Source organism: Phacochoerus africanus, chromosome 15, assembly GCF_016906955.1.
Source record: "Phacochoerus africanus isolate WHEZ1 chromosome 15, ROS_Pafr_v1, whole genome shotgun sequence".
In the NCBI taxonomy this organism is placed as follows: Eukaryota; Metazoa; Chordata; class Mammalia; order Artiodactyla; family Suidae; genus Phacochoerus; species Phacochoerus africanus.
Window position 1 is genome coordinate 67,960,178 of NC_062558.1, and position 19,153 is coordinate 67,979,330.

The window sequence follows — 19,153 nt, forward strand, 5'->3', positions numbered from 1 at the left end:
TTTTTTCCTTTTTAGGGCCTCACTGGTGGCATATGGAAGTTTTTGGGCCAGGGGTCCAATCAGAGCTGCAGCTGCTGGCCTACATCAAGCTACAACCATACTGGACCTGAGCTACATCTGGGAGCTACGCTGCAGCTTGTGGCAATGCCAGAGCCTTAACCCAATAAGTGAGGCCAGGCATTGAACCTGCATCCTCACAGACACTATGTTGGGTTCTTAACCCCTTGAGCCATAACGGGAACTCCTCCCCCCCCCAAAAAAAAAGACTTCTCAAGCAATTTTATTTCACTTTTGTCCTGGAGCTCTTTAACACACTTTTGGAGGGAGGAAGAGCATCTTTACACAAATAAATAATAACATTATTTGAACTCATCAAAATATTTGGGCATCAGAATGCTGTGGGGTGGAAGGGACAAAGCCCTGTTTTTATTGCTCTTTGGCCTTGATTGATACAAGTGGGAGATTTAAAAGAAGGCCTAAAGACTCAAAAGATTAGGTTCCTTCCAGCCCTACCTCTGCTACTTTCCCACTGGGTGGCCTATATATATTCTGATACACTGACCACCTCTGAGTTTCGTTTTGTCTTTTCGAAATGGAACCGAAACCACCGACCTCCCACAGTTGCTTTGAGACCTAAGCAAGCTAATGAATGTGAAAGTGCACTGTACTGTGAAAACATAAACCATGGTTAAACTCTTCATGTGAAGATGAGTATTTTGGGATAGGTGCTACCTGTGAAATAAAATATATCACTATATTTTAACAAATACATACTCAGAGTATCTTTTTAGTCTTCAAGTTTTAAGTTGAGCACTGGGGTAGATGAACTCATTTTGAAGAATTATAAAAGGGAAATATGAACCAAAAAATTCAAGGAAAAGAGACATCTTAGGACAGATTAATTTATTAGAGAATATAATGAAAGAAACTTGAGTCTCAAAATGGAAATCCAAGAAGTGTCTGAGCATTCAATAAACTGGTAAATCTTGAAATGTCGTCTTAGATGAAAGGAAAACTGACAACCATGTACTTTATGTTGACCTGATTTTTAGGAGCTTGGTATTATTTTTATACTTTGGTTAGCATTCATGATATAAGTAGGACCATCTGAAAACACCGTGAGTGCTTTCCTCACTTGTGCTTAACATGCTGTTATAGGTGTGGTCTATGCTGACAGACAACATAAACTGACAAAAATCATCAAAGGATCCATGTTCCCAACTTTGCATCTACTCAGAAGATTGGTAAATGAATGTACATGCATATGTTTAAATTAAAATTATATGTTTAATATATGCGTCTTTTCAAAACAGGGTCCTTTACTTCAGTATAGATGAGGAATTTCCAGTGGTCAAAACTGTTCCCCAAATACTTCCTTGATTGATAACACTGAGATGTGGAGATTCCCATTAGAGGCTGATAAATATTTTTTAGCGGTTCATTCACCCACTCACCCATTCATTGACCTAGTCATCAAAAATACATTGAGCACCAGCTATATGCTCAATATCTATTTGATACAATGGAGATCCACAGGGAAACAAGCATCCTCATGGAGCTTAAACTGGAGGACTCAGGTTTGGATGGTGGAGGGGATGGAACAAAGAGTTGCTGAACACAAAAACTTGATTTTTTTCTCAAAATGTAAAAGTCCACTTGGGGCTTGTTAGAAATGCAAATTTTTGTGCTCTACTTTAATCAAAATCTACATTTTAGGAGTTCTCTGGTGGTTTAGTAGGTTAAAGTTAAGGATCCAGAGTTATCACTGCTGTGGTGTGGGTGTGATCCCTGGTCCGGGAATTTCTGAATGCCATGACTGCAGCAACCACCCCCCCAAAAAACCCCCCTACATTTTAACAAGACCTTAGGGTGATCTTTGTTTGAAAAACACTGTTCTAGGTTTCTTTCTAACCCTGAGACAATATGCTTTTCTGTGACTCTATATCTTTTCATGCCAATAATGAAAGATCCTGGAAGAATAAGTGACTTTATGAGGCTTGGAGCCAGGAAATGTCTTTCCAATATGGCACCAAGTTTTCACGATGTCACTTCAGTCTAGACATATATTTCCAGGCCAGTCCAGTAAAGTTCTATGTCCACATGTCTTTTTCCTAGATTGTTCTGGTGACAACGCCTGGGCTACATCTCTATTCTCCTTTGATAGTGCAGCATCTGCCAGACATTGGGATTTCACAAATAAAGATTAAACTGAGCGAGGAAACTTATTTACATTTGACTCACAGCAATGTTGATAACTCTCTATTTCCTATTATTGTAAGAAACTGGATTTTTCTTAGTAAAAGATGAAATCAGGTACACACACACACACATATATTAAACATACATCAGAATATGTCATCTTCTGCTTAAATACCCCTAATGCCATTAGGAAAAAATTCAAATGCCTTACTGTGGCCAAGGCTCTAAAAATGATGTACTTCTACCTTTCCTCAAGCCTCATGCCATTGTCTCCCTTGCTGCTTCATGCTAGTCATCTACCCATCTGTCAGTTATTAGAGACTTTTTCTGCATCAGGACCTTTGTGTGTGTAGTCCTCTCTGCATAAATAACTCTTTCCCTGGTTTTCACTGAGACTTGCTCCTTCTCACTTAGGTTTTAGTGCAGCTGTCATATTTTCAAAGGGTACTTCCTGATTTCCCTATCTAGAGCAAGTTTCTTCTTATTCTCTCTCATAGTTTATGTTTACTTTCTTCATTGTACTTCATTAAATAATCTCAGTTTTATTAGGTTTTTTACTTGTTTCCCTTCACTGGATTGGTTGCAAATTTAAAATTTTTATTTATTTATTTTTAATGGCTGCACCCACAACATATGGACTTTTTGGGCCAGGGATTGAATCTGAGCTGCAGCAATGTCAGATCCTTTAACCCAATGCAGACAGCCAGGATCAACCATTGCCTCTGCAGTGACCTAAGTCACTGCAGTCAGATTCATAACCCACTGCACCACAGCGGGAACTTCCCTTCATAGGACTGGGATGTCTGTGAGGGCAAGAGACCCTGTATTACTCTTCATAGCACAGAGCAGCTCACAGTAGGCTTTCAATCAATATCTGTTAAGTGATTAATGAATATAGTTGTCACTTTTTTATTTGAAAGTTTCATTTGCCTCGTGAGGTTATAGGCAGTTATAACCATTTGCAGAAAATGTTCATAGACATGAAATAGAATATCTTCAAACTTGGATCACAAAAGTAATGTAATTAAGGAAAGAAAAAGATGATGAATTTTCTTTCCTTTTAGGGCTGCAATATCTATTTTGTCATCTGTAACCTTGATATTACTCCAGGTATCTTGTAGTGTGTTTTTTTTTTTTTTTTCTTCCCTGTAAGCAGATGACATCATTTTAGCACATTTTTTTTTTCCCTTTAAAATCTCTGGCAGTGCTATTCATCAAACATAAAGCCCATAACAAAAGCCTGGTGTCATCTTGTCCTTTGCTGGTTTCCTGATTGTAATGCTCACCCTTGGCCCATGAGCACACTTATTTGGCAGAAAATCGCTTATTTGATGGGTAAGGGCATCACATTATTTCTTTTCTTGGTTAAATTAATTCCCCTTCCCCAGAAACACAGTATAAATGGAACCCAGGTGTCAAACAAACCTGCAGACACTATTTCTCCGAATTCTCTAAATGCTGCCTAGTGCGTGTCTGAGAAATAGAGTGGGTAGCATGGAGGAGACTAACATCAAATATAAGCTCAATGAGTTGATCAGCCTGGTACTTCACTTGGCTTAGAGGACTCATATTCTTTCCCTTCCCCTTCACTAAGTTATAGGTTTTTTTGAGGATAAAGATGTCCTCTTCCTTGACAATTTTTCTGACTGCCTGATATATGCTGACTGCCTGATTGACTTATAATGTTACTAATTATTCAGGCAAAGTGGTTTGCACTCCATGGAAGAATGTTCCACACGATATAAACTATTTAGGATGCAAACGCAATTTACATTCCCCCTAAACAAAAAAATTTCCATCTGCTTCATTGAGCAACCCTAAGAAATAAATAATAGTTGTTGATATTCTTATGTGCACACCATATGCTAGGTATTACTCTATATGATTCACATATATTATCTTATTTAATCTTCTATAGCATGCCAGCTGTTGAAATGTATGTGAAAAATGAAATGTAGAGAATGGGCCATTGTAAAGAACTTTACTGTTTGTTTTTCTTCCAGTTTTACTGAGATATAGTTGACATAAAACATTGTATAAGTTTTAAAGTGTACGATGTGGGAGTTCCCATCATGGCTCAGTGGAAACTAGTGTCTAGTGTCCATGTGGATGCATGTTTGATCCCTGGCCTCCGCTCAATGGGTTAAGAATCTGGTGTTGTGGTGTAGGCTGCAGATGCACCTCAGATCTGGCGTTGCTAGCTGTGGTGTAGGCCAGCAGCTACAGCTCCAATTCGACCCCTAGCCTGGGAACCTCCATATGACACAGTGTGGCCCTAAAAAGACAAAAAATAAAAAAATAAAATAAAATAAAAGGGTTTGATAGCAAATATTTAGGTTTTAAAAAAATAAAGTGTACAATGTGATGAGTTGAAACACATACATGTAGGGAAATGTTTACCACAATAAGGTTATTTAACATATCCTTTCTCTCACATATTTAACATTTTGTTTTTATGGGGAGAACATTAAACCTCCACTCTCAAAGCAGCTTTCAAATATATGATACATATTGTTAACTATAGTCATCTTTCTGTACATTAGATCCCCAAAAGTATTCATTTTATTACTGAAAGTTTGTACTCTCTGATCAACACCTCCCTATTTCCCCCACCCCTGGGAACCACCAGCTCCTGGCAGCCACCATACTACTGTTTCTGAGTTTGATGTTTTTAGAATCCATGTATAAGTGAAATCATGCAGTATTTGCTTTTCCCTGACTTATTTCAGTTTGCATAGTGTCCTCAAGGTCCACCAATGTTGTTACAAATGACAAGACTGCCTTTTTTATGACGGAATAATATTCCATTGTCTATGTAGACCACATTTTCCTTATCCATTCATCCATCACAAAGGTTGTTTACATGTCTTGGCTACTGAACATAGGAACATAGATACCTCTTTGAGATAATGATTTCCTCTTATTTAGATTTATACTCAGAAGAGAGATTGTTGCATCATATGGTAGTTCTATTTTTCATATTTTGAGGAACCTCCATGCTATATTTTTCCATAGTGGCTGCACCAATGTACATTCCCACCAACCAAATACCAGGGTACCCTTTTCTCCACATTCTCCTCAGAATTTGTTTTTATCTTATCTTTTTTTTTCCTCTTGTCTTTTCGATAGTAGCCATTCTGATAGGTGTGAGGTGATATTTCGTTATGGTTTTGATTTGCATTTCCCTGATTATTAGTGATATTGAGCACCTTTCCATGTACCTGTTGACCATTTGATTGTCTTATTTGAAAAAATATATATTCAGGTCCTCTGACCATTTTTAAATCATATATATATATTTTTGGCCATTGAGTTTTATAAGTTTCTTATATATTTTGTCTCTCTCTTTTTTTTTTTGTCTTTTCAGGGCTGCATTTGCAGCATATGGATGTTCCCAGGCTAGGGGTCTAATCGGAGCTACAGCTGCAGGCTTACACCACAGCCACAGCAATGTGGGAACCAAGCTGCATCTGCAACCTATACCACAGCTCACAGCAATGCCGGATCCTTAACCCACTGAGTGAGGTCAGGGATTGAACCTACAACCTCATGGTTCCCAGTCAGATTCATTTCCGCTGTGCCACAACAGAAAACTCCAGTTTCTTTTTTTCTTTTTTTTTTTTTTTTGCTATTTCTTTGGGCGGCTTCCGTGGCATATGGAGGTTCCCAGGCTAGGGGTCGAATCGGAGCTATAGCCACCGGCCTACGCCAGAGCCACAGCAACGCAGGATCCGAGCCGCATCTGCAACCTACACCACAGCTCACGGCAACGCCGGATCCTTAACCCACTGAGCAAGGGCAGGGACCGAACCCGCAACCTCATGGTTCCTAGTCGGATTCGTTAACCACTGCACCACGACGGGAACTCCCCAGTTTCTTATATATTTTGAATCCTAACTCCTTACCAGATATGTGTATGGTTTGACTTTATTGGTTTTTTATTTGTTTTTTGTTTTTGGCCACATCTGCAGCATATGGAAATTCTCAGGCTAGGGGTCAAATCACAGCCGCAGCTGCCAGCCTACACCACGGCTTCAGCAATGTCAGATCCAAGCCATGTTCATGACCTACACTCAGCTCATGGCAACGCCAGATCCTTAAACCAATGAGCAAGGCCAGGGAATGAACCTGCATCCTCATGAATACTAGTCAGGTTCTTAACCCTCTGAGCCACAATGGGAACTCTGACTTAATTATTAACACATTTAACAGAAAGGTCTGGGTTCACTCTCCTTTCCTTAGATCCTAGGGTTGGAAAACAACTAATGCCACATAAGCAGGAAAGGAATTGGCCTTTATTATAATGTCCTTGTTTTCCTGATGTAAAAGTTGAGGTTCAGAAAGGGTTAGCTTTCTCAGGTGGTAAATGTTAAAGTTAGGCTTAGATTGTGTGGGTTTTTTTTGTTCTTTCTTTTTTTTTTTGATTCCAGAGTCCATAGTCCTGACAACCATTCTATAAACTACCTGTAATGTTTAGTTAAGTTTCAGATAATTTGTTGTGGTTTCTTTTATTATTCCCCAAAAGTAATATTTACTTTCTACAAAGTCAAGGAAATAGCTGAAAGAATATTAGGATTCCAATCTAACCAGCCCCTATTATAAATGAGATGAACCTTAGAAAGTCACCTAACTTTGATCCTTAATAAAGTTATCTGGATAGAAAATTCTATGATTTCATTCCAAGGAACTTACAAATTCAATGAAAAATAAAAAGAATATCTTGCGGCTCATCTATTTCTCATCCATACCTATACATATATTTCACACTTGTTATAAACACTGTGTAGATGCTATTTTTGTTTGCTTAGTAATTGCAATTTTCTAAACCTTTAAGAGAATAGTGATTTAGAACAAATCATCATAAAAGAAATATTTTACAACTGTCCCTGCTATTCTTTAATGCTTATATCAATTATAAATAACAGTTCAGTATCCTAAAAAGACAGACAACTAGTCTAGAAAAGTTTTTAACTCGATTGCACATTAGAAATACCTAGATAGGGAGGGAGGGGTGGGAGTAATTTTGAAAAAATATGATTTTAGAGCCCCCATAGACCAGTTATATCATAATCTCTGAGGTGGGCCCAGGGTGTCATAATTTTTTACATGCCCCTCTGTCAATGATTTTAATGTATAGCTGGAGTTTACAACTGTTGATCTTGAATAGATGATTGTTTACTGTACTATGGTTTCTGATCATTGCTCAACTGCTTTCTCAACAGCCAACTCATTCAGTAATACAGGATTTAACAAACCATTAATTGTTAATTCAAAAAATAATATTCCTTATTCTAACAGGATCATTTGGGCTCTGAGAATTTTTTTTTTTCCATCAGCAGTCTTAAGTCAGCCATTAGTTTGTTTTATGGCTACATTCATCTTTGAATTCTTAATAATTAGAGAAGTAGAACAGTTCCCTAAGTCCTTGGTATTTTTTAATGTGAAGGGAAGGTGAGCATCTGGCTGTCTGGAAAAAAAAAAGTTGTAGGTTGGGGATTTGAGTTTTGAAGTTCCCTTTTGAATTCTAATAAGCTGGCTTATTTTGAAATCTCTATTTTAAAACTAAAACCATGATATAACTTTAGATTTTTCTCTCAAATTCTTCAACAATTCTTAAATGTCAGCATTTTATTTCCACCGTGAAATAAATAAGACTCAGAGGTTTTTTATTAACTTCTCCCCTAGAAAATTCAGTAATAAAACTTAAATTTATATTCACTGATACTGAAAATCTCTTATCACCGGAGGACTCTGAAAGTCATGGTGAAAGATAACTACTTCTAGGTCAGGACACAAAGGAGACTCAACTCTTTGGATGGCTGATTAAAGGAATTATCTTAAATTCTACAGTCATAACATTGGAACAGACTTGGTTGTAATTTATTTATTGATGTAGCCATCTGGTCTCAGGCACTAGAGGAAAGAAGGTTATTATATAATGCACAGATGAATCTGCACTTCTTTGCACCAATATATTTGAAAGGCTTATTTAGGGCCCACCTTGCTGCCCAAGTTGGCCCACTCTCTGGTCAGACTGCAGAGCCACTAGCCCTGGGCCCACTGGTAGATGCCAATCTCGGAAGCATCCAGTGAGGTCTCATTTCCCTGAGCAATGAGAAACAAAGAAAAGGCTCTCCTAATCTTCCTCCAAGAGTGAACCACCTGCTGGAACACATGGAGAACCCTCTCAGTGGGAGGCACTGCATTCAAGCATGAAACAGTGTCCATTATATCCAACCTATGCAATTCAAGACCAGGACTGAGTCTCAGGAAGGAAAGGAAAAGACAGGCGTTTTCAGCGTTACATAAGTCTTTCTGCTGATTTGTCATCCTTGACCTCTTATTTGTAACCCTACCATGGATAATAGAATTAAATGTAAGTTGAAACATTGTCTCCTTAGAGAAGGAGGTGGTGCCATCTAATTATGACTCCTCTTATGTTGAGAGCTTTTTTGGCTCTGTGCTGCTCATCATTTCATTTTTTATTTGCCTGTATTGAGACCTGGTTCCTGGATTTCAACGTGCTCCCATGAGAGGCAGCACTCAAGAAGGCTCCTTCAGTAGTCAGGATGCTGCAGAGAGGGATCTTTCATGTAACCGAGTGGTCTTTTTCACGGTCAGTTTTATTCTCCACTTGAATCTAAAGTAAGCTCTGAATGGATAAGCAATGGGATCCTGCTGTATAGCATGGGAACTATGTCTGGTCACTTGTGATGGAGCATGATAATGTGAGAAAAAAGAATATATACATGTAAGTGTGACTGGGTCACCTTGCTGTGCAGTGGAAAATTGACAGAACACTGTAAATCAGCTATAATGGAAAAAATAAAAATCATTATAAAAATAAAAAAATAAAGTAAGCACTGATTAGAAAGCTGATCAAAAGCAGGATGGTTAAAAACCACTTCTAGAACTATGAGGGTACTTTTGTAAAATGCAGAAAGTCTTCATCAAAGATCAGTGGAAGGGGAAGGCTGAGGAGGGGGCTTCTTCATTGAAGCTGTAATGATGACAGCCACTGCTGACTTTGTTGAACCTCTAATGAGGAATTTGCTCATTATAATACTTCACAGACACTGTACTGAATCCATATACACGTATTAGCCTGCTTGTGGCAGGTGAGATAATACGATTATCCTTTCTGTATTCAGAGGCACTGAACCTGATCTTTTAATGAATAGATGCAAAAATCTTGTGCTGAATTCCTATTCAAAAGAAATCTAACTATACTGAGTCACAGAACTGTTTTTGTTTCATGTATCAGATTTATTTTTGATTTCTTTTTTAACAGCATATATTCTTGTTTTTTAGAATCACACATGTGGATTCTTTGTACAATTTTAATGGGATAATCAAAGCCAACATATTCTTTAAATGCCTTATTTAATCTTATTTCTTAGGGTTTCTAAAGAGCTTTCTTTTTACTATTTTATTTTTTTAATTTTAATTGTTATTTCCCCAATATGATTTTTTTTTCTACTGTACAGCATGGTGTCCCAGTTACACATAAATGTATGCATTCTTTTTTCTCCCATTATCATGCTCCATCATAAGTGACTTAGACATAGTTCTCAGTGCTACACAGCAGGATCTCATTGCTAATCCATTCCAAAAGCAATAGTTTGCATCTGTTAACCCCAACCTCCTTTTTAAATATGCATTTAGAAATATGCATACTTTCGGAGTTCCCATCGTGGCTCAGCAGTTAACGAATCTGACTAGCATCCATGAGGACGTAGGTTCGATCCCTGGCCTTGCTCAATGGGTTAAGGATCTGGCGTTACCATGAGCTGTGGTGTAGGTTGCAGATGTGGCTCGGATCCTGTGTGGCTGTGGCATAGGCCAGCAGCTACAGTTCTGATTTGACCCCTAGCCTGGGAACCTCCACATGCCATGAGTGCGGCCCTAAAAACCAAAAAAAAAAAAAAAAAAAAATTGCATACTTTCTCCTTAGCAATTGTGTCCTTTACAGCAAGGACTATGTCATGATTATCTTTTTTTATTCTTAGTAGTACATTGGCATAACAGCATACACACAATAAGCTCACAATTAATGTTTATCGGTTGGTTGTTTTTATGTTACATATGAGACACAATTTATAACAATGAGTTTTCATTCTGCCAGACCCTACCAAGCTTTTTAAAGCTTGGCTCTATTTCCTCACCTCTCATTCACTCTGCCTCCACTGGAAGGTAGCTCCTATCCTCACCTATCCACTGAAACAGCCTTTGATGAGAGCCCTAAGGGCTACCTAATTGAAAAATCCTTGTGATTACTTTTCAGCTGTTATCTTCCTGGGCCTCACTCTGGATTCAGAATCTCTCTTCTCCTTTGGTTTCCATGATATTTCATACTTCCCTGTTCCTTCTTGGCATCCCTTACAGATTTCTCTTCTTCAGACCCCTGAAATATGGTGGTAGATTCAACTTAGTGCCCTTCTCATCTTATTCTACCCTCCTTCCAGGACCTCATCCCACTTGCAGGATTTCAGTGTTATATGCTGGTGAATCTTAAACCTACCTATCCAAAAGGCAAGGTTTTTCTGAATTCGAGATCATAGTTCCAGGTGTCTACCAGAGTTTCCATCTGGCTATCCCGGAGGCATCACAAACTCAACATATACAAATTGAATTCCTCCTCCCATCCCTACAGTTTCCATTCCATCACATGAATCCTATCCTCTTACCCCTTTAGTGAACTTCGTCTGTTTCCTACCACTCTATCAGTTGTACCAGATAAAATCCTTGGAACTATCTGCAGAGGTGGCCTCTGCTAAGTTTCTATTAGTCATGGGAGAAAAAATTCTTTTATTTTTTATTTTTTTAGTGAGGCAAATAAATTGTTTAGTAAGATAGAGGAGAGAGAAGATAGGTGTGAAGAAAGTACGAGAGCAGGCTCTGGTGGGGGGGGGTGCAGAAAGAGAGAACTTTTTTTTTTTTAAAGAGAAATTCTTGATTTTTTTTTTTTTTTTAAAGAGAAATTCTTGATTTTCTCTGCCTGGTGAACATCATCCCTCAGCAAGCAATTCAAGCACTTTCTCCTTTCTGAGACCTTTGTTGTAACCTATAAGGCAGAGTTAGAATCTTTCACTTCTGGATGCCCATAGGAGCATTTACTTACTTTTCCTATAATACAAAATCATGTGTATTTTAATTGTCTATGTACATCTGTTTCCTCTACTGGATAGTGAACTTCTACAAAATTACAATGATACCAAAATGTAAAAACTAGTTAGTTATCATTAGGATACTAGTAAACCAATTCATTATTTTGAAAACCCATAGTAAAAAAAAAGAATCAAGCATTCATCCTGGCTTTGCTTTATGAACTGTACTTCTGGGGAGCTATCTAATAAATGAGAATTATTTTTCTGTCTTATAAATGAAGGACTAATAGAATTATAGCACCATCATTATGCAATTCTTTTTTTTTTTTGTCTTTTTTAGGGCTGTACCCACAGTATGTGGAAGCTCCCAGGCTAGGGGTCTAATCAGAGCTGTGACCACCGGCTTACACCACAGCTATAGCAATGCCAGATCCGAGCCACCTCTGTGACCTACACCATGGCTCACAGCAATGCCGGATCCTTAACCCACTGAGCGAGGCCAGGGATTGAACCCGAAACCTCATGGTTCTTAGTCGGATTCGTTTCCACTGTGCCACGAGGGAACTCCTTTTTTTTTTTTTTTTTGCAATTCTTAATGAATTAATGAATCTACACATTGATCACCAAACCTCTACTAACATGATAAAACAAGAGATAAACAGATATTAATGCCTCCTGATGGAAATACATCCTATTCATCGAATACTCTTGCCAAAGGCAACATAATCTGAATTGGTTCATACCTGTTAGATTCAACTACCACTTTATAAGAGAATTGAAGAACATGTTAAACAATACCATAGGATAACAATCAGCAAAATTTAATCTATGTCTACAGGGCAAATGACGTGGTTTCTTCAACAATAAATTACGAACTAAAAAAGAGAGAGAGAAACCCCAGAAAAAAATTTAAAAGACCTAAGGGAGTTCCCGTCGTGGCGCAGTGGTTAACGAATCCGACTAGGAACCATGAGGTTGCGGGTTCGGTCCCTGCCCTTGCTCAGTGGGTTAAGGATCCGTCGTTGCTGTGAGCTGTGGTGTAGGTCACAGACGCGGCTCGGATCTTGCGTTGCTGTGGCTCTGGCGTAGGCCGGTGGCTGCAGCTCCAATTAGACCCCTAGCCTGGGAACCTCCATATGCCGTGGGAACGGCCCAAGAAATAGCAACAAAACAAAACAACAACAACAACAACAACAAAAGAAATATGTAGTTAATCATAATCAGTGAACTTTATATGGATCTTGATTCCAACGAGCTACTAAAAATTATTATATCTATGAGACAGTTGGAATGTTGAACAATGCATATTTGATGGTATTAAATAATTACTATCAAATATATTAGGTATTACAATGGTATTGTGGTTATGTTTCTTTTTTAAGACCCATCTTTTAGAGATACATACTGAAATATTTATGGATGAAATGGTATGATATCTGGGATTTTCTTCAAAATTATATGGGGGGAAGGAATTCAGTGGGATGTAGTTGAAATAAGATAGGTTATGAATTTAAGATTCTTGAAACTGAGTGATGGGGCAAAGGATTCACTAAAATGTCCCATTATATACAGTTTTTTTCAAAGTCTTAAGTTTCTCACTCCTAGTACAGAGCTCTTTCTACCAATTTATTAAATGGGTCATAGAAAACTCAAGCAAAAGTTCAGAATTTTCTACATTTTTTTTTTTTAAATCCAAAAAGGGTTCCCAAGGAGTTCCCGTCATGGGACAGCAGAAACGAATCCAACTAGGAACCATGAGGTTGTGGGTTCAATTCCTGGCCTCGCTCAATGGGTTAAGGATCCAGTGTTGCTGTGAGCTGTGGTGTAGTTTGCAGACGTGGCTCAGATCCCACGTTGCTGTGGCTGTGGCGTAGGCCGGCAGCTGTAGCTCCGATTAGACCCCTAACCTGGGAACCTCCATAAGCTTCGGATGGGCCCTAAAACAAAAACAAAAACAGCCCACCACCACCACCACCAACAAAAACAAAAAAGCTCCCAAAATGAGGAAAGCCAGTGGTTAAAAACGTCAGCCGTTGGAGTTCATGAACTCTGTTTTCTCATCTGACTTTGCCAAGAAATTCCTTTGTGGTCTTTGGTAAGATTAGATTTTTTTTGTCTTGATTTGGTCACTCTCCAAAAGTGGTCAGAGATCAAGGTCCACATTATGACTTATCGACAGCGCTTCCAGACTAGGAGGGCTCCATCACTGCATAAAGATGATGCTTAAAAAAAATCTTAATTCTAGGAGAAAAATCTGCTTTTATTTTTTCTTTATTTGGCCACATCGGTGGTATGTGAAAGTTCCCAGATCAGGGATTGAACCTGTGCCACAGCTGCAGTCACACAGGATCCTTAACCCACTGCACCAAAGGGGAACTTACCAAAAATCTGCTTTTAAAAACTATTAATACAATGGATTAGATGACAAATGTAAAATGAAAAACCTTTACAGCTTACAGAGGAAAAAAAAAGAAGCTTTATATGAAAGGCTGTTATTGACCAAAGCTTTATTAGTAACAATACTATTGACTCAAAGCAGTAGAACTATTTTTCACTTTAATATAAGGTTTTATTGTTGGGGGTCCTCTATAACCATTCTTATTTCTTTTCACAGTGGCTCCTTCTGCTTGTGATTTGAAAAATGGCAATATTAATGCTTTCTATGGTGGTTCTAATCTATAGTTTACATTAATTTTATATAAAGGCGGCTCTTAGATTTTGAGATGTTCTCAATGAGAATATCCACAAATGGCTTTGCAAACAAATGAAAAATGATGATCATTTGATGCTGATACATATATTTTTTTTCGTCTATCTTGCCTCATTCCCCAAATAAATGAGGGTGATAGAGTAAATGGAATCGACTCTCTCTTTTACCCACCTGGCATTAATTGTTTCCAACTCCAGGCATCTAGTCAAAGATGGTTTGTCAGGCAAAGAGGCTGAGGGTCATCCCAGAATTCTCAGTTGCCTATGCAATACCCTTCTGTACAGCTCTCTTTTCTCCATACCAATCCTCTTCCATAGATTTGGACAGACATGCTTTCTCAGCCACAAACGTATGCATTCTCTATTTTCTTTTTCATATCTGCAAGTTATTTTGCCCAAGATATACTTACTCATCTGTTTCATATTTATTTATTTATTTATTTACTTATTTTTGTCTTTTTTGTTGTTGTTGTTGTTGTTGCTATTTCTTGGGCCGCTCCCGCGGCATATGGAGGTTCCCAGGCCAGGGGTTGAATCGGAGCTATAGCCACCGGCCTACGCCAGAGCCACAGCAACGCGGATCCGAGCCGCGTCTGCGACCTACACCACAGCTCACGGCAATGCCGGATCGTTAACCCACTGAGCAAGGGCAGGGACCGAACCCGCAACCTCATGGTTCCTAGTCGGATTCGTTAACCACTGCGCCACGACGGGAACTCCCTGTTTCATATTTAGATAGCCTTTCTTAGTGTGGTCTTTAAAATGCTGTCTTGACTATTAGAAGTCTTTTTTAAATAAGGAGAAAAGTACATGCTGGGTAATTACAAAACAGAGCTATTTCATAGTCCAGAGGAGGGAGGAGAAAGTGGGAGGGAGAGAGTTAAAAGCAAAATGGGTTTACCAGAAAGTTTTGAAGCTTTCACAACTCACAAAAATTCATGGTGAATCGTGGGTTGAAATTTCTTGCTCTAGAATATTTAGAGGAAATGCTGATATCTAAACGAAATGCAGACTATGACTCTCGGGCTGAAAAACAAGAATGTGAAGAAAAAGCACAATGATGATGTGTAGGTATGTGGAGGGGATACCTCAGAAATGTTCAAAACAAGCTGTTAATGAATTTTCTACTGGATCTGCCATAAGTGTGCGGAGAGATACAGTATTAGAAAGGATCTGAGATTATAAATGTTATAAGTTCATAAATAAGATTTACAATTTACACCCCAAACATTCTTCATATGTTCTCCATCATGTACCTTTTTTAAAAATGGGCTTGCAAGGCAATCACAAGAATGAGGACTTAGCTACCCTCCAAATTCCAGGATTGAACTGCAAAACTCAGTCAACCTGAACCTTGAATACTTATTTTTTATACATACTCTTAGAGAGCCCTGCATTTCTAAAATTTTTCCTGAGAATCTTAGCTGTTCTGATAATGACATTCAGATATTTACTGCAGTTTTAAATAAAATATTTTAGGAGATACACTGTAAAGCATGCTTTAAAAACTTTAGGGTGTTATATGATTTTAATTAAGATGAGGCAGATTATGCTTAGTAGTCATTGAGTGGCAGAAATTGGCTAGATGTTCACTGACTTCATTTCCTCTTCCTGGATAAATAAAAAGACTCATCTTCCAGTTTTGCTTGAAGTTAGGTTGGCGTTATTTGAGTAGGTTCTGGCCAATGGAGTGTGAAAGGAAGTAACATACAGTACTTCCAGACTTACCTTTTGTTTTGTTTTGTTTTGTTTTTGTCTTTTTAGGGCTCTATCTGCAGCACATGGAAGTTCCCAGGCTAGGGGGCAAATCAGAGCTGAAGCTGCTGACCTATACTGCAGCCATAGCAACACTGGATCTGAACCTCATCTGCAATCTACACCACAACTCACAGAAACGTGGGATCCTTTAACCCACTGATGGAGGTCAGGATTCAAACCCGTACCCTCATGGATACTAGTGGGGTTTGTTACAATTGAGCCACAATGGGAACTCCCCAGACTTTTCTTTAAAACATCTTAGGTAACTCTTTGCTCTCTCTCTTTACTTTATTTATTTATTTATTTATTTATTTTATTTTTATTTTTTTATTTTATTTTTTTTTGTCTTTTGTTGTTGTTGTTGTTGCTATTTCTTGGGCCACTCCCGCGGCATATGGAGGTTCCCAGGCTAGGGGTTGAATCGGAGCTGTAGCCACCGGCCTACGCCAGAGCCACAGCAACGCGGGACCCGAGCCGCATCTGCAACCTACACCACAGCTCACGGCAACGCCAGATCCTTAACCCACTGAGCAAGGGCAGGGACCAAACCCGCAACCTCATGGTTCCTAGTCGGATTCGTTAACCACTGCTCCACGACGGGAACTCCTCTCTCTCTTTACTTAATGGCTGAGTGACAGCCGAGCAGAGGAGTCCATGGAGGTACAAGGAAATAGAGCCATACTACAGAAGTATCCTAAGTTTCTGAGTCTCTGTCTGGAGGACAGCATCTAAGGAGCGTTGCCCAATCTATACTGGGTAGGGATGTAAGAAAGAAAGAAAAATTTTAACTAGATTGTGGGAATCCTTTCATAATGTGTATGTACATGAGGAGTTCTCTTGTGGGGCAGTGAGTTAAGGATCTGGTGTTGTCACTGCAGTAGTTTGGGTTGCTGCTGTGGCATGGGTTTGATCCCTGGTCCAGGAATTTCTGCATGCCCCAGGCATGACGTAAAAACCAAAAAAAGATGTGTATGTATATCAAATCACCATGATGTACACTTTAACTAGCTTATAATTTTATTGGTCAATGATACGTCAATCAAACTGAAAAAAAAATAAAGAATTTTTTTATTGTTAAGCCACTGAGATGTTGGGAGGGGGAGTGCCTATTAGCAGCTGCTAATATTGATTACCTTGAAGAGTAACATTGTTTGTTGGCATTTGGTACACCATTCTTTCATTTTATTTACCAAGAGCCTCTGTGCTCAGTACCTTCTCTCTGCTTCTTACATCATGGTCTGAACTTCTTACCCACTCCTAGACCCTAGCCTCCGTGTCATATAGGCCATGATGTTCTACTTCCAAAGATAGCTCACTCCCTGATCATAGGTTTGAAGACCTCACAGAGAGCTTATGCATTCTGCAGATAATAAATACCTTTACTCCGGCAAAATGAATTCTTCTCAGTACAACAATTTTTTAATGATAAGAGCTTAACATTTTGGAGAAAATTCCTCCATACACATTCTACATCATCATCATCATCATTATTATTTTTTGGCTGTGCCTGTGGCATATGGAAATACCTGGGTCAGAGGTCCAACTTGCACCACAGCAATGACCCTGACCACTGCAGTGACAATGCTGGATCCTTAACCTGTTGCACCACAAAGGAATTCCTTTATCATCATTCTTTATTTTCATAATCTTATTTTTTCTCATAGTTTGTAATAACTACAATAGCATGTGGCAACCCTGTCCCCCCCCAATCTCAGCAAAGAGGGTTCAGGATTCATCTGCTGCCCCCTGCCTGCCCAGCACAGCCTGTTTTAAGGAGCAGTATGGGAAATCCCAAATCCCTCACCTGCTCCACCTGCCCATACCAAAACCTCAATGACACAATCTCGGCATTCTTCACCATTCCCACCATCCTGAATCTGTTGGTAAACCTACCTACAAATTCTTTTGTCCCTGAAACTGCTCTGTGTTGAACAAGTCTTTCCCAAACCAAATTTAGCAGGATTTCAAAACCAACCTAGTTTCCATACCCCTTGAATTTTCATCACCCAGAAAAGTCCCCATTTAGCCTAAATGCATAGTCTCAACTTTACCAAGTGCCTTCTGGTACTAGGGCAGATATTACCAGATGTCTAGGACAAGTGTTGGCATTCTCCCAGGGTCCAAACCCAACCTAGATATCAGAGTTGTCCTGGATTCTGGCAGAAGTCTAAAATAGAGAGTCCCAACGTTTATTTCATTTTTTCATTTTTAATTTTTGACTTTGCTCACAGCAAGCAGAATTTCCTGGGCCAGGGACTGAACCTGCCCTACAGCAGTGGCCTGACCCATAGCAGGGATAATCCCAGATTTTTTAACTGCTAGGTCACCAAGGAACTCCAGAGATTCCCAAAGTTTTGAATGAGTTAGAATTACCTAGTATATACTTGTTTAAAAGCACATTCCTGGACCTATCATCTTTAGGAATTTAAATCCATAAGCTTTTGGGTAGGTCCTAGGAATCTGCATTTCTGTGAAGTCCCTCAGATTTATCTGTTCCTGATAATGCAAAGACCGTACTTTAATTAATACAAATGGGATGATGTCAGATATAAAGTGACACATTTGAGATGCCCTGAGGAAAATGTTACTTTGTGTCAAAAGAAAATAAACTAAAACAGATTCATGACAAGTTGGCCTTTGCCACTTGAAGACATTCAGGATTTTCATGTTTGCTCCCTCCTTTGCTTAGAGCTCTAAGTCTCCTTCCTTGCTGACTCTTGGCCTTAAGATCTCCGAGCCATGACTCAAGTCTTTTGTGTGCCCTTAGTTTTGCTTTTCAGTGCCTGTTTCTATCCTTATATTGTTCAAGGAAATCACTCAGAGTTCCAGATCATTGAGGTGTGGGGTAGAAATTCCTCCAATATCCAACTCTCTTTCCTTTCCAGGCACAATTGACGCAGTACTTCTCAAGTTCCTTGTGGTTGGAAGGAGCCATGACATTAATTCTGGCTAATGAAATATGAGCAGAAGTAACATATATGGGATTCACCAGTTTCTCCTTTTTCTTCCACCACCTCCTTCTGGCCATGTGTTCCAGATGGTACGGCTACAAGCTGGTGGAAACTTCATCTGCCTGAGTCCTTCAGTAAACTATGTGGAACAGAGTTTTTAATTCACATGGAGTATGGATTGAGAAGAAGAAATAAATGTGTGTTAATTCACTGAGATCTGGTGGTGGTTTGTTAAACAGAAAAGGCAAATGTGTTCTAAAACGAAGTGACATTGTTCTGTAATAGTTTGTCCAAGACCACCTTTGTCCTTGCTTACTTAGTTGATGGCTGCTGACTGCCTTAGAGAATTAAGTACATATGGAGGCTGGTAATGTAATAAGTTGTCTTTATTTTGTGATAATGGTTGGATGAGCACCTAATAAACATATT

General features: G+C 38.9%; 1 long non-coding RNA gene across 1 annotated transcript in view; it reads left to right on the top strand.

Annotated features, from left to right (window-relative positions):
* LOC125116424 (uncharacterized) overlaps positions 1–18,938 on the top strand; it is a 35,235-nt gene extending 16,297 nt beyond the window's left edge. Inside the window, exon 3 of the long non-coding RNA XR_007132320.1 lies at positions 18,659–18,938. This is a non-coding gene — a long non-coding RNA (uncharacterized LOC125116424). The remainder of the gene's footprint in view (positions 1–18,658) is intronic.
* Positions 18,939–19,153: the final 215 nt, after the last annotated feature.